Consider the following 16,806-nt stretch of genomic DNA (forward strand, 5'->3'; position numbering starts at 1 on the left):
CATCTGGAAAATGGAAAGTAGTGGAAAAATGCAGTGTCATGTGGTAGAAAGAGCACTTACGGTGGAATTAGGAGAACAGGATGTGTTTTTTAAACATTTGCAGATGGTATAATCCTGTCCTGAAACCTGAAGCAAATTAACTAACAGGCTCTTGGAAGCAACAGGAATGTTCAACGAAGTATCAAGTTACTAAGTAGAAATAAATATAATGCAATATAATCAAATAGAAAAGTAGCATAACAGAACTGAAGATGTTATTCAAATTAGCAACCAAGGCAGTTTGTAAAGGATTAAACTGAGCAAAAAAAGGCAGAGGGTCTCAGATTCTCCTTGGAGGCATAAAGGATGAAGGGTGGGAAGACTCATGATATAAAGATGTCATTTCTGGACTTGCAGTCAAGATGGAAACATAGGTAGACACACTTTGCCTCCTCATGCAACCGCAAAAAGAATTACAACTAGCCCTAGCTGGTGTGGCTCAGTGGATTGAGTGCTGGCCCGAGAACCAGAAGGTTGCCGGTTCGATTCCCAGTCACAGCACATGCCTGGCTTGTGTGCCATGCTCCCAGTAGGGGACACTCAAGAGGCAACCACACATTGATGTTTCTTCCCCTCTCTCTCTCCCTCCCCCTCTCTCTAAAAATAAATAGATAAAATCTTTTTAAAAAGGATTACAACCAAATCTCAGAACAAATAACATCCACAACTGTCAGAAAATCTGACTGTATGGAAGTCCAACAACCAAGGATTTAAAGAAGCCACAATCATCCAGATGGGTAGGAGGGGTGGAGACTCGGAGATGGGGCAGAGAGGCAAGGAGAAGTCGTGTAGCACGGAGAGGTGGCAATGGCGAAATGGATACAGGTGGTTCCACATTCATGTGTGGTGGATAAAAATCAATAGGGATACCTTGGGAGCAAGTAATCCCAGCCCCAGGCCAGACTGCACAGCCCAGGATTCCAGTGCCAGGAAAATAAATCCCCATACATTCTGGCTATAAAAACCAGTGGGGATTGGCACAATGGAAGAAACTGCGGGATTTTCAGGAAACTGCTTAAAGGGCCCTCACAGTCTGAAAACATACACAAACCAGCCCACTCTGGGATTTAATACCAGGGCAATAGCTGGAAGGGTGCCGGTCACATATGGGGAGTGGGTGAAGTGACTGGAAACTGGGCAAGTGCAAGGCAAACCCCCAGAAGTGAGGCAGCAGCACAGTCCCCTCTCTGAGCCCTCCACACACCTCAGAGCCACAAAGTGACGAAGTGGGTTGCCCCGCCCTGGTGATTACCTGAGGCTCTGCTCCACACAATTTATAGGTGCCTTTTACAGGGAGTCAAAGCAGCTGTACCTAATACACAGGAACAAACACAGGGAGGCTGCCAAATCGAGGAGACAAAGAAATATGGCCCAAATGAAAGAACAGAACAAGAACTAAATGAAATAGAGATAGTCAACCTATCAGATGCCGAGTTCAAAACACTGGTGATCAAGATGCTCAAAGAACTCACTGAGTACAGCAACAACATAAAGGAAGAAATGAAGGTTACACTAAGTCAAATAAAGAAAAATCTACAGGGAACCAACAGTGAAGGCTGGGAAGTTGGGATTCAAATCAATAATTTGGAACATAAGGAAGAAATAAATATTCAACTGAAAGAGAAAGAAGAAACAAGAATTCAAAAGAAATGAGGAGAGAATAAGATGACTCTGGGACATCTCCAAAAGTGCCAACTTCTGAATCATAGGGATGCCAGAAGGAGAAGAGGAAGTGCAAGAAATTGAAAACTTATTTTAAAAAATAATGAAAGAAACTTCCTGAATTTGGTGAAGGAAATAGACATATAAGTCCAGGAAGCACAGAGAGTCCCAAACAAGTTGGACCCAAATAGGAACACACAAAGACACATCATAATTAAAACGCCAAAGATGAAAGATAAAAAGAGAATCTTAAAAGCAGCCAGAGAAAAGCAGAGAGTTACCTACAAAGGCGTAGCCATAAGACTATCAGCTGGTTTCTCAAAAGAAATTTTGCAGGCAAGAAGGGACTAGCAAGAAGTATTCAAAGTGATGAAAAGCAAGGACCTACAATGCTGATTATTCTATCCAGCAAAGCTATCATTTAGAATGGAAAGACAAAGTGCTTCCCAAACAAGGTAATAAAGCTAAAGGAGTTCATCGTCACCAAGCTATTATTACATGAAATGTTAAAGGGATTTATTTAAGAAAAAAATCAAAACTATGAATGTTAAAAAGGCAACAAATTCACAACTATCAACAACTGAATAAAAAACTAACTAACTAACTAATTAAGCAAACAATTAGAACAGGAACAGAATCATAGGTATGGAGATCACATGGAGGGTTATCAGCTGAGAGAGGAAAAGGGGAGAATGGGGGAAAAGGTGCAGGGATTAAAAAGCATAATTGGTAGGTACAAAAAAGACAGTGGGGTGGTGAGAATAGAATAGGAAATGGAGAAGTCAAAGAACTTATATGCACAACCCACTGACATGAACTAATGGGGGGATTGCGGTAGGGAAGGGGGGAGGTACCAGGCAAATGGGGGGCAAAGGGGAAAATATTGCAACAACTATAATAACATATAAAATATACTTTAAAAAGGTCATTTCTCCTTAAATTAATTTATTCAATGCAAAAATCTCAGTAAAAAAATCACCTCAGCCCATAAAAATCTTAATTGATTTTTTAAACTTGAAAATAGGAGTCTAAAATTCACAGGAAAAGTCCCTGTCCTTGGAGGTCAGGCCCTCATAGCCAAAAGCTTCCTTCCAAGGGACGGCCTCGGTTTGGACTCTGGCTCTGCCACTTAATGGTCTGTGAGACCTTGGGCAAGTAATGTAATCTCTTCAGGCCTTAGTTTCCTCATCCACAAAGTGGGATAATCGTACCTTCCTGCTTCACAGAGCTGAAACAGAATCACACGGAAGTATTTGAAAGTGTTTCATAAATTGTAAGGCACTCTTTGTGCGATAACTATACTTTTTAAAAAAAGACGTTATTTATTTTTAGAGAAAGGAGAAGGGAGGGAGAAAGAGAGGGAGAGACACATCAATGTGTGGTTGCCTCTCCCATGCACCCTATTAGGGACCTGGCCTGTAACCCAGGCACGTGCCCTGACTGGGAATTGAACTGACGATCCTTTAGTTCATAGGCCAGCACTCAATCCACTGAGCCACACCAGCCAGGGCTATAACTACACTTTTTAAAAAATCCCTCAATGTTGCCAGATAAATTAGACAATCACAATAAGAAATGTTTTCATTACACTCATTTTGCAAAAAGGCATACCCCTTCTCTCTTATTCAACTCGGCTACTGATGATTTGTAACCACTTGATTCCTGCCAAGGAGAGAGAAAGTCTTATGTGAGCCGCTTGTGGCACTGGAGGGGCAGTCACTCACTTGGCCAGTCACTGGTCACGTGAACCAAGTAAGATGCTTATGCCTCCCAGCACCGGCTCTACTCCATCCCCCTCACCCTGAGTTCTCACTTCTCATCTGTAGAATGAACGGTTAAGGACTTCATGGAGTTTGAAAATTCAAAGTTTGGAGTTTTTACAGATCTCCGTTTGAACCCTGGTGCCAGCATTTACCCTGAACAAGTCATCTTTTGTTGTCATGGGTTTCAAAATCTATCAGACAGAGTGATAATACCACCAACAAGACTTGAGGATTAAATGAATAATACATACAAGGTGCCTGGAACATAGTAAATGCTCACTAAGTGGTAGCTGTTGCAATTGTCATAATAATAACAGTTATTATGTTAATATGATTAGTATTATTATTACTACGACTACCTCTAATGGCCTTTGCAGCTCTGAAATTTTAGGATAGTGTGTCAGGAAAAAGCTAAAACAGGGAGAAAAGAGAAAAGATTTCCTTAAGAGGACTTGAGTCAGTACTGCAAGTGGGACATATTTATGGAAGGCCGGCCATGTCCTCCCAGAGCCTTGTTTAACCTTGGTGACTCACGGCCACAGCTCAGCTGGGCCCTGCCTCTCCTGGAAAAAGGGGGAGAGAGCTGGGCAGAGCCAGATGGGGCCGAACAAGGGAGGCTACAGCTCATGGCCCCTTGGAGAGTCTAGTCCAGGAGTTTTTAACTCTTATAAAATATATATTCAACCGAGGAATTTCTTCTTCTACAGGTAATTTTTGAGATAGGCGCCACTGGTGGCCAACCCAAAACTATGCCCCTCCCCTTCCTTGGGGGTGGAACCCTGCTTTGGGTAGGCTCAGACAGCTATGAGGGTCAGGAGAGAATGACGCAGCCCCAGGGCAAGGGCTAAGTACAGGGGTGTCCAGCGTGCAGCCCAATACAAAATTGTACATTTACTTACAACATTATGAGATTGTTTTGTGATTCCATGTCGCAATATATTTAATGTGTGGCCCAAAACAACTCTTCTTCCAGGGTGGCCCAGAGATGCCAAAAGGTTGGACACCCCTGGTAGGAGGAAGCTTGATTATGAGTGGCTATGTGACACAATTCTGGCCTATGAGATACGAGGGCATGTCTGCACTGGGGGCCTCTGGGGAAATTTTTCCTCATTTCCTACCTACACTTTTGGTGGGACTACAAAAACAGGCCAGCCTCTATGGAGGGTATACTGGTTTCCAATTATGACAAATTACCACAGATTTGGTGGCTTAAAAGCAACAGAAATTATTCTCTTGAAGTTCAGGATGTTGGCAGGGCTGGTACTCCCTTCTGAGGTTCCAGAGGAGATTCTGTTTGTTTGCCTTTTCCACATTCTAGAGCTTCATTCCTCGCATTCCTGGGCACATAGCTCCTTCCTCCGCCTTCAAGACCAGCAATACAGCACCTTCGAAACCCTCTGTGCTCTGTCGCCTTACAGCCTTCTCTTACATGGTAAAATCTCCTGCTTTCCTACTATAAGGACACGTTTTCTTGTATTTAGGGTTTGCCTGGGTAATCCAGGATGCTCTCCCTCTCAAGATTTTTAACTTAATCACACCTGCAAAATCCCTTTTGCCGTATAAACTAACATCCAGGAATTAGGATCTGGATGTCTGTGGGAGCCATGAATCATCCTACCATGGGGGAAATTTTGGCACTGATTAGCAGAATTGCCTGTGCATTTATCTTTTTTTTAAAGTTAGGTTTATTGAGGTGTAATTTACATATCATAAGAAGTCACTCTTTATCATGTGCAGTTCTATGACAAACACACCTGGTAGAGTGATTACCATCACAGTCAAGATGTACAGTAGTTTCATCACCCCAAGAAATCTCTTCATGCTGCCCCTTAGAAGTAAAACCATCTTCTGATCTCAGTCGCTGGCCACCACTGATATGTACTCTGTCCCTACAGGATTACACTTTGGAGAATGTCATGTAAATAGAATTAGGGAGTGTATAGCTTTTAAAATTGGGCTTCTTTCTCTTAGAATAATATATTTGAAATTCATTCATATTGTAGTGTACTGTAAATTTGTTCTTTTTCATTGCTGGGTGATATTCAGTTGTAGAAATGTGTCACAGTTAATCCATCAGATGAAGGACCCTTGAGCTGTTTCCAATTACTGGCAATTATTAATTAAGCTTTTATAAATATTCAGGTACAGACAGTGTTTGTGTGAGTATACTTTTCATTTTCTTGAATAAGTGTGTAGGAAAGAGATGGCTGGGTCATGTTGTAAATATATGTTAAACATTATAAGGGACTGCCAACCTGTTTGCAAAGTGGTTGTACCATTTTGCCTTTCCACTAGTAATGTTTGAGAGTTCCAGCTGCTCTACATCCTCATCGGCATTTGGTATTGTCTTTTTTTCTCTCTCAATTTTAGTCTTTCTGATAGGTGTGCAGTGATGCAGCAGTCCCACTTCTAGAAATCTGTCACAGGGACGCAGTGGCAAAAACGTGAAAAGACGTGCTTATGAAGCTATGCAATGCAGCTCTGTTGGTAAGCCCTGGGGATTGGAAGCAACCCAAATGCCATCAACAGAAGACTAACTGGTCACTTCCAATCTCTTACGATTCCAGACAGAGCTGCATCATCTAGTTGACTGAGGCCAAATGGTGAGGTTTAGAGTGGGTACAAAGACTGGGGAGACTGATGACGTGGCCAGGTTCTATTGGTTGAGCAGGGAAAGCAAACACGCAGTGCAGAAGAGGGACATGAGACAGGACGCCAGTGAGGGGATGCAGCTCCTTGCTGCCCCTGAGTCCGCACAGGGGCACGCTCAAGTTCATTGGTCAGTGCAGTCTACCTGGGGAGTCAGGAATCAGCCAGACCACAGGTGCTCAGGCCATGGCCCTGGCAGAAAACCTGTGCCAGCACTCAAGGGTCCATTCACTCCCATGTGGTGAGGGACCCCATGCTGCATCGTGGTCCCGCCTTTGTCCCACACTGTTCTGTTTCTTACCAGGCCAGCACGTCTGGCACAGGCCCCGCCTGGTCTACCAGACAAGTGCAGCATGACAACTGTAGCCCTCCATCTGTGCAGCTTCTTGTTTCCCTCTGCCTCCTATTTTGGTTACATAGGTTTGAGAAAACCCTGATTCACACAGGTAAGTAGTTGTAAACTGAAGCGGTTTTTCACCATCTCCCATCGCAATGGTGGACTCAAGTCACTTTTCAATTAAGCTGATCCAAAACATTAAGAGAGAAGTGAGTAGAAAATTTTTCATTTGAGTTTATGTCCTTAATATAGTCCTGTTTGTGGATATTTCTTATTATTCATCTAAATCGGGAGAAAAGGAGCACCTAAGATTTAAAAAAGAGTACAAACGTATCCAAAATAAAATAATGTCATTAAATATACTCACGTGTTACACTGCAATCCTAATGAACCCCAAAGTCAGGCCCGTCTGACTCACAGGGTTCTGGTAACGAGTCACTGATGATACATAACTAAAGCTGCCTCAGGCCCCCAGCCCTGCCCCCTGCCCTCACACCCCCACACCGCTAGGGGGTTCTGACCAATGAGGGGGGTCCACTAAGACTGCAGTCTTCAGTTAGTCGGGGGAATACATGCTACACAATGGCCAACTCGTAATAACTAATAGTTTCACGAAAGTGAACACAGTGGCCCCATATTCTGTCCTTTATCTGACCTCCAGCAAGCCTGTGAGTTGGGTAGGACAGATGTAATTTTACAAAGGAGGAGGCTGACTCTCAGAGAAGGGCCATAACCTGCCTAAGTTAGTCAGTGATAAATAGTGGGAAAAATAAATATTACAACTCAGAACCCTTGGTCTTTCCTTAATGCATCCATCTATCCTCGCTCCTTCCTTCCCTCCCTCCATCCCTCCCTCCCTTCCTTCCTTCTTCCCTGCTCTCTTCTTTTTCCTTCCTTCCCTCCCTTCCTCTTCCCTTCTGCTTTGTACACTCCCACTTTGTGCACTCCCTTCCTCCTTACATCCTCCCATAAGCATCTGTGGATTCCTACTGTGGGCAGACCCTAGGCTTGGAACTGGGGATTAAAGATTAATGAGACATGATTACTATTCTGAAAGAATACAGCAGGGGAGACACATGTATCCACAGCCAAAGATGGACACAATGTGGGAGGCACCACAGAGGGAGGAAGGACCTCTGACTGGACCTTGAAGGGTAAGTGGCATCACCAGACAGAACTATTAGCGAAGGGAAGCGCATCCCAGGGGGGGGAAATAGAGAGCAAATGCTTAGGAAGGCATGAAAGCATAGCCTGCTGGTAGGAAGGGTAGGAGGAAAGTCCTGGTTCATAGGAAAGAGAAGAGGAAGCTGGTACGAGATCAAAGAGGGCCTTGAAGGCGGTTCCAAGAAGCTTGGAAGGTGATGGGGGCTGTTAAAAGAGTTTTAGGGCCCTGGCTGGTGTGGCTCAGTGGGTTGAGTGCTGGACTGTGAACCAAAGGGTCACAGGTTCAAATTGCAGTCAGGGCATATGCCTGGTTTGGGCCCAGGTTCAGTTGGGGGCACAGAAGAGGCAGCCACACACTGATGTTTCTCTTGCTCTCTTTTAAAAGAAAGGGGGAAAAAAAGAGTTTTAGGTAGAAACATGGTGGAATTGTTTGTAAGAAAGATCCTTTGGAGGCCATCTGGTGGTGGATAATTGGAATGAGGTTAGACTGGAAGCTCTGAGCCCAGTTAAGAGAAGAGCTGCAACAGTCCAGCCCGAAGATGTTAAGGTAGCATCTGAGGCAATGGAGAAGGTGAAGGAGTAGCTATTTCACAATGGTCTGAGAGCTAGAATTGATAAGACCTGCAGGGAGATACATAGGAGAGTCAGAGATAGCTCGGACGTGGCTCCTAACATTTTAATTCCTCCCCAAATAATGTGATCTTATCATCCTTTCTTTTCAGAGGATAGATTTATATTTATATGATCTCTCTCTGAAGCAGCTTTCTCAACAATCGTTCTTCCTCTTCCTGATTTCAGTGAACCCTAATTGCTTCTTCTTCCCAGTCCCTGTTTTCTGCTGCCTGGTCCCTGCATCACGGCCACGGTGGAAAATAGCCCTGCCCGGGGACTTTCCACTCTGGTCTCCTGTGATTGGAGCATCTGGGTGCGGGAACAAGCTGGGCCAATCAGAGTCCTTCTCTGGGGTCTTGAAACTGGGTCAAAGAATATGGCTCCCTGGGAGGGAATTGGAAACTTCCAGATGTTGGCCGATGGTTCAAGTTCAAATGGTTTTTTTTCTGAGAAGTAAAGAAAGCTGCTTTTTAGTGAGAGGGAATAATAAAGTATATGTTAGAGAAAGAGATGAAAGAAGTAAAGAGGGCTGTGTGTGTTCCCCACGGCCCTGATTCCCCTTGATCCTGAGGCCAGGATGTTTCTACCCGTGGGGTCCCTTTTGCTTCAGCTAGCTCTGGCCGGTGTTCCTGCGCCCAAAGGAACGTTAATACTTTTGTCAACAGATGCTGTTACAAAACTCACACACCAGTGATTGCATCTTCCAGAGGTGCCTTTGTGTTTGTGCAATTACCCTCTAAATACTTCCCTTTTCTGCTTCTTAATTCTTGTTTTTTGGGGGTAAATTTTTAAATTGAAGGATAACACACACAGCTGGTTCCATTTGCAATTATTTTGAAGTCACCATTCAAAAGTAAATAGAAGGCAAATTAATCAATTCTCTTCCAAACATTTACTGAAAAAATGTCCAGTGCCAGTAGGTAATAGGGGAATGGAGATACAATGTCCAGCCTGTACCATCCAGAGCACACAACCTATGGGAGGGGAAGGGTGGGCAGATGGGTGTGGACGAACACAAACAAAGTATTATTTGGAAAATTCTAAAGTAGGAACATTTATTTGACAAATATTTATTTAGTGTCCACTGTGTGACAGGCTCTGTGAAGGGTGCCAGGAAGTCAGCCCCATGGACCCTAAGTGCTGATGGAAGTACAGTATCCAAACTGATAAGTGGCTGAACTAAAAATCAATGAATCTGAGCTGGGCTTCCATGAAATAGAATGTTGGCAGGTGGGAAAAGTGAAAAGGGGCATTTTATGTTCAGGAACCAGGATAAGCAAAGGGGGAGCAATGGTTGGGAGGCTGAGAGAAGACTCCAATGACCAGAGGTGGGTTATGTGTTGGGAAGCAGGGCCGTGGCAGGAAATGAAGCTGGATGAGACCCTGGGGCCAGATCACTAAGAGTTTTGAGACTTACTGCTCACCAAACACCCATCCACTCTCTACATTTCCCAGTCTCCTTGCAGTTGATGGGAACCATGTGACTAGTTTCACCAACATGCTGTAAGTAGAAGTGCCATGTGTCAGTTCTGCGCTAAAGTATAAAAAAGCAAGCTCTCCCTTAGCTTTCCTGCCTTGCCACAGTGACCAAGGAGGCCACATGTTCTGCATGGTATGGATCCATGACAGTGACCCCTCCATCAGTCTGGGTCCATGCGTGATTCTGTGGAGCATATTCATGGGACATGTTCCATGAACAGGAAATAAATTCATGCTGTGTTAAACCATTAGGCTTTGGGGGTTAATTTGTTACTGCAGGCTAACTTAGCCTATCCTAACTAATACACCAGGCTGAAAATTGTGGCACTTACCCTAGAGTTAGAGTTAGAGAGTAGCTCTTAAAAAGTTTTGAGCAGGTTAGTAACATTGTAAGATTTGCCAGACACTGCCACCCAGATTATCCCTATCCCTATTGTCCCTGCATGACAGCAGTGTCATTAACCACTGTCCCATCTCTGGAGGGTCTGAGCTTGTTCAGTTTGTCTCCTACTTGACTCGTTCCCTTTCCCCCACCAGAACTGATGCCCAGAGCTTTCTGATCAGCACTCCACTGGGTCCAGGGCCCCATTTCCTTGCTTTAGGCTTATGGGTTTTGTCCTAGGCCATTTTGTCACCTGGAGTAATGGAGCAGGTTCATGTTGAAGTTCTATGGTATGGGTGGGCATCTGTCCAGCTGGGCAGGCATCCAGTGAGTTATCAATGCTAATGAAGGGACCTATTCACCAGCTGCCCATAGAGGAACAATGTATATGGGAAAGTTTGGTGCAGGGAATAGGAGGTTCTCTCTCTGGTCATGGGTGAATGATTTGTGACAATGACATAATTCTTGCCCGGTCCCCTTGTTTTTCAAACAATGTCCCTTGTAGCCTTCTTTGCAAGTTCCATTCACCTGGCTTAACTGAGCTTCATGTCTTCTTTCTTTTTGTAAACTGCCCCAGACGAACTCCCAAGACAGTGGGGTCCTCATCACTTCCCTCTCTTCTCCCTGTTCTCTGACCTCCTTCTACTCTTAAGAAAATCTTTCCCAGCCCTGGCTGGCGTAGCTCAGTGGAATGAGCGCGGGCTGGGAACCAAAGTGTCCCAGGTTCGATTCCCAGCCAGGGTACATTCCTGGGTTGCAGGCCAGAACCCCCAGCAACCGCACATTGATATTTCTCTCTCTCTCTCTCTCTCTATCTCCCTCCCTTCCCTCTCTAAAAATAAATAAATAAATCTTAAAAAAAAAAAAAAGAAAATCTTTCCCTTTTCCCGGCCTCCTCCATAGTACTTCCTCCTCTCTCTCTTCTAGTTCCTGTGTTCTTCCCTAGCTCTTTAACAGAAAACTGTTGATCTATTAAATCTAGAGCCTGGTTCATCAGCAATTAGTACAAACAAACCAAAAAAGAATAGGTTTCCCTTTGCTTAAGGGTGGGGAGGGCTCAACATTCAAAATGCACAGTAAATGAGGAAAAACAATTGTGGTAGGTCGGCAAGAAAAGGGAGGCAACTGCAAACCCTTTTAGTATGAAAACGGTCCAAGGCTTCATGTCCTGCCACACTCATCCCAGCAAGATTTGGCTTCCTCCCCGAAACAGTCACTTATTCTAAAAGCTTTCAGCCCTACACGTCTATGGAGAGCTTCTCAGTGCTGGAGGCTCATTCTTGTTTTTTATTCTTATTTAGTTCCTTCTCTTTCCTTTTCTCTCTGCCTACTTCCCAATGCCCCCAATGTCCTTCTCTCGGGTCCACCCCCAAGGAGATGAAGAATTACTTAAAATCAGAACTACCTTTTCACCTGAAGAAATCATCCTTTACTTTCCAACCATTTGAACCTTTCCCCTCCAGACTGGGCTCCGGGCTTTGGCTTTGCACACCCAAAAGGCCCTTAGAAGGTTTCTTCCCTAACACAGGAGCAGTTTTCTCCAGGAGATGAATTCTCCTGCCGTCCCTTTAGCAACAGTATTTTGGTGTCTCCACAAGTGTGTTTTCTGTTTGTTATTGTTATTATTTTGAGTACATACTACAGTTACATGGTTTAAAATGTAAAAGCAGCAAAGGGTGTATACAGAAAAATCTCCTTCTTGTCCCTCTCCACCAGCCACCAGTACTCTCCCCAGAGGCGACTGATGTTACAAGTTTCGTATGTATCCTTCCAAAGTGCTTTACACAAGTACAAGCAAATGTGTGTCTCTTCTTTCTGTTATTTTTATTCTTCACACATGCTGACATGCCATACACATGGCTTTGTACCTTGCTCTTTTCAGTGAAAAGTAGAGATATAGCTTGGGAATGCCCCATCTTACTATGTAAAGAGTTTGACCTGTCTGCGGTATTCAGTGTGTGCATGTTACATAATTTATTTAAATAATCCCCCATTGATGAACACTTATGTGATTTCCCATTTTCTACTACTATAAGCAATTCTGCCCTGATAATCTCAGATATTCCATTTTGCACCTTTTTGAGTACATCTGTAGAAAAAAATTCCTGAAAGTGGAATTGCTGGATCAAAGAGAATGACAAATATTTTAATTGCTTATCTTTGTGCCAAATTACAGTCTTGCTTGTTGTTAAGAGACTCTGCTTTCCCACAGAGAACATGTGTTTCTAGAAACTCCCTCCTGGGGCCATGTGGAAGTGGGAGGGGAGGGAGGGGACCTAGGAATGCCTATGAGGGAGGGGACATTTTAGGTAGACAGTGGCAGGGAGACTCCTTCTCTTTGGGGGTTGAGAAGGCTTTCCGAAGGTGAGGCTTTGGAAGAATCAGGAGCTCACCAGGCAGAGAGAGCAAAAGACTGTGTAGTCGTGCTGGTTGGTCCTGGGAGTTGAACCTAAAGGGAGAATTTGGGGGGAAGAAAAAACTGTGTGCTGCAAATGCGCATTGTCGAATTACCTGTAAAAGGAAGGGATAGGAAGCCATTTGGTAGGGGGTAAATGATGCTGATCCATGACCTCAATGGAAAAGTGAAGAGTAACAACAACAGCAATAATAATATGAGCCACTGTTTATTAAGAGCTACTGTGTGTCGAGCACTGGAATAAGTATTACACATTCGTTTTTTAAAAGCCCATTTAATCCGTATACCAACCCTCTGCATAAGGCACTATTATTTCTAGTTTACAGAGGAGAAAACCGAGGATCAAAGGTGACAAGTGACTTGCCAAAGGAAACATAACAAAGAAGGGGCAGAGCCAGAGTGCCACAAAGGTGTGTGTGACCCCAAAGCCTACGCTCTCGCATCCACTAGAATGCCTCCTCCCAAGGGCTCTGGGGGAGGTGTCATCGGAGATGAAGTGATTGCAGGTGAGAGAACAGCGGCTCAGGAGGGTACTGACTTTTTTTGGGAGGAAATGTAAAGAGGTTATTGCACCCTGGAGAAATGTTTGCTAAGTAATATAATGAGAGAAAAAAACGGGTGTATAATTATTTAAATATGATGTTCACAAACTATGTAAAAATAGAAATACTTATGAGTGTGCTGGCTACCCATCCAGAATATTCTAGGGCAGTCCTATGTTTAAAGTTTCCGATTGTTGTCCGTCTTCTATCAAGCGCTATGCTCTGACTTTAGGAAGCTGGGGGCGTATGGTTACTTTACTTACAGCTAAGGACTGTACTGAAGACATTTAAGTAGTTACTGCATATTTAATACCATGAGCATTTAAATATGTATCTATTATGGAACAAACACTGTGATGTTTTCCTAAGTAATAAAAGCAACATCTTTGGTTGTACTAGTTGGTCTTTGATCCCTGTTCCTGACACAGAGCTCCTCAATTCCTTGGAATTTCTTGAGTGACAGGAGCATTTGTTGTTCTCATGAAGACACTCCGGATGGACTCCTCGATAGCTGCAGGGCGGGGTCTGTTCACCAGAAAGGCTGAGCCGTGATTAGACGCTTGGAACTCTCAGCCCTCCTCCCCCATCCTCTGGGACGGGGCAAGAGCTAGCCAGAGATTGTGTTAATCATTGATCATGCCTATGTGATGAGGCCTCCATAAAAATCCCTGACCCACGGGGTTCGGAGAGCTTCTGGGTTGCCGAGCACACGGAGGTGGCACGACCAAAGAGGGCCGGAAGCTCACGTCCCTTCCTCCACACCTTGCCTGATGCGCCTCTTCCCACTGGCTGTGCCCGAGTTCTCTCCTTGGTAAGAAACTGGTGCCCTAGTAAGTAAACAGTTTTCTTGAGTCCTGTGAGTCATTCTAGCAAATGAGGAAACCCGAGAAGTGGTCACGGGAACCCTTGATTTATAGCTCGTGGGTCAGAGGTGTTGGGGGCCGGGACTTGCGATGGGCATCCGAAGGGGGAGTGGGGACAGTCTCGTGGGACAGCGCCCTTGACGTGTGGGATCTGAGGCTCTTTCCAGGTAGACAGTGTTAGCATTGAACTGAATTGTAGGTCACCCACTGGTGTCACAGAATTGGCTGGTGTGGGAAAAAAATACCCACCTACTTGGTGTCAAAAGTGAAGTTTTGTGGGAGTAGTAGAAAAGAAACAGTAGTTTCCCCTTAATACACACACACACACACACACACACACACACACGCTCACACAGTTCAGTGTTGCTACAGTGACTCAAACTTTTTCAAAATATGAAACTCGGAAACACCAAGAGGTGATATTTGATACAAATCTAGAAGGTTAAGGAAGCGGACATTTTGAGAGGGCATCTTAGCCTTACTAATTAATGTAAATTGATATCGATGTCTTGCCTATTCATGAAAAGGCTACTCCAGTCATTAGATTTCTGTGGTGATTGTTTTTTAAAGGTTAGCCTTGACCAACTCCATTCTTAATTTTTTTCAGCAGTGCAAGTGAACAGAAGCAAGGCAGGAGGCTTATATTTATTTCAAACAGTGAAAGTCACAGCTATCAACTTGTTTCAGAAAGGTTACTTGGGATCCCTTTATGTGATCATTTGCTCACCCTGCCTTCACGTTAGTTCTTCTCTTTATTCATTTAATTCACTTAGAAATGCACTTATTCCACATTGGCTAGTCTCCTCACGTGTGCTGAATTCTGTGCTGGGCACAGGGGGTTTGCTGGTAGAGCTAGAAACACACAGATGACTGTGACACAGCGTGATGCAGTGCCATTTCCGTTCAAGACGTGCGTGTTGAGGGTCTGCTCTGTCCAGGGCGCTGTGCTGGGCACCTTCACAGGCAGGAAGGAGGGAATATCTGGCCCTGCCCTCAGGGAGCCCACAGGCTAGTGGGGGAGACAGGAAACAACCGGGTAGCTAAATCGTTACAAACACCACCATTTATAGGGGAATTAATGGGGTTCTGGGACGAAGAGTAAGAGGACAGGGGAGCTCATTTTGGTAGGGTGGTCCAGGGTGTGCTGTGGATGCAGTCGTCAAAGGGGACTGTGGGAGCACAGAGGGGCAGCTAACGTTACGGCCTCTGGAGGAGGCAGGGGACGCTTTGCCAAGGAGGCGCCTCGAACACTGAGCCCGCAAAGGTAAGGAAGAGTTGAATAGGTTAAGATGGGCAATCCTAAGAGACAGAACTGGGGTACAAAGGTTTGGAGGTATCAAGGTGACAGAAAACAGGGTCTGTTGGGGGCGGTCAGCGGGGTACGGGGTTCAGGTGGGGCAAGGTGAAGCTGGAGAGAGAATGCAGCTCCAGGTCACGTGTGGCCACCAAGGCCAGGCTACAGAAGCTTGGCATTTGTCTGACTGGTGATGAAATGTGGAGCTCGCCAACCTCTGGCCTGGGCACAGAAGGTTCCCAGAGCTTTCCACAGGTGCCTAAAACCAGACGGTATCAGTGTGTTTCATGCCACGATTAAGTCGTATACTTTAACAGAGAGGGTGACAGGTTGCCCGCTGAAGATTTAACTTTTTCTTCTTTGACTCCAGGGGAAGATGAAATTAAATGTCCTTTTGCAGTAACTCACCTTTAACTACCTAAAAGTTGCTCCCTCGACCCTGCAGGGGGACATGTAGGGCACCAGGAGACAAAAATGGGGGAGGTTTGGAGTCCCTAATGATGTATATGGAGACACGTTTTGATGTGGAGCTCCAGGCAGGCTGGAACTCGGAGAATGGCTGTGTGAGAAACTGGACACAGGGCCTGGGCCAAGCGGTGAGGCTGCTGGACAGCTCCCGAGGCACCTGGCGTCTGCCCAAGGACTGGGCCTGTAGGGTCAACCGCCTGAGGTCAGGGTCAAAACAGCAAGACTGGTGCACAGGGAGAAAGTGACACTTCAGATTGCCTGCTCGGTGTGGGTGCAGACTGACCCGCTACTGGGGCTGCATCGGCCTCTGAGTGTGGGTGCCTTCAGGAGAAGACGAAAGCTCCTCCCAGAAAACGTCTCACTTCTCTTAATCAGGCATTGGGTTTCTCAAGCCCGTGGTTTGATTTGAGGAAAAATTGACTCAAAGTGATTGCATTCGCCCTGAGAGTTTTTGGAGACATTCTTATACATTAGAGATGTAAAATAAGGCCTCTAGTGACTTGACTTAAAGTCAAATGCTTTGAAGGACAGTCTACTAGACCTCACAGGCAGATGCCCTCTGGCTCTCCTTGGGCCAGGACATGCATGCTGAGCCCCGTGCAGTAGAGCCAGGGACTGGAAAAGCTCCTGGTATTATGAGCCAGGCATAACCTCTTTTAGAAATCATTACCTCTGTTGTCCCACTTTGCAGATGAGACAGTGGAGGCTGAGAGGAGTGTGACTTGCCCAGGATCATCCTGTAAGAAAGAGGCAGGTAGGGAGTAGACTTGGAGGTCCTAATTCCTTGGGCGAGGATATTTAGACTCCAGCAAAGTGCTGCCACTGCTGAAATAGTGATAAGAAACAAGGAAGAGGAAGAGGGAAGAAAAGAAAAAGGGAAGCCCAAAAGACTGGGGAGAAGGGAAAGGAGGAGGAGCAAAGTACAAGAGGAGGAGAGTGGAGAAGGGAGATTAACTTTTGAAAAGCCCATTGTTCCGTGTTGTGATAATATAGCTCTGTAAACGCTGCAGTCCAATGTGCAAGTACTGGCCCCTCCCACTCCACTGGTGACCTTCAGAGACAGCTGAATGCCTTCTGGTCGCTGAGCCCAGAGGAGTGGGGCAGGGCTTTCAGAAACAGCTGGGCTGATTCATCCA

General features: G+C 45.2%; 1 protein-coding gene across 1 annotated transcript in view; it reads left to right on the forward strand.

Moving 5' to 3' along the window:
* The first annotated feature begins 13,734 nt into the window (after positions 1–13,734).
* GSN (gelsolin) overlaps positions 13,735–16,806 on the forward strand; it is a 58,104-nt gene continuing 55,032 nt past the window's right edge. Inside the window, exon 1 of the mRNA XM_045840997.1 lies at positions 13,735–13,856. The gene's annotated coding sequence lies outside the window, so the exon portion shown is untranslated. The remainder of the gene's footprint in view (positions 13,857–16,806) is intronic.

The sequence above is a fragment of the Phyllostomus hastatus genome, unplaced genomic scaffold, assembly GCF_019186645.2.
Source record: "Phyllostomus hastatus isolate PE091 unplaced genomic scaffold, TTU_PhHast_1.1 phas_contig_34, whole genome shotgun sequence".
In the NCBI taxonomy this organism is placed as follows: Eukaryota; Metazoa; Chordata; class Mammalia; order Chiroptera; family Phyllostomidae; genus Phyllostomus; species Phyllostomus hastatus.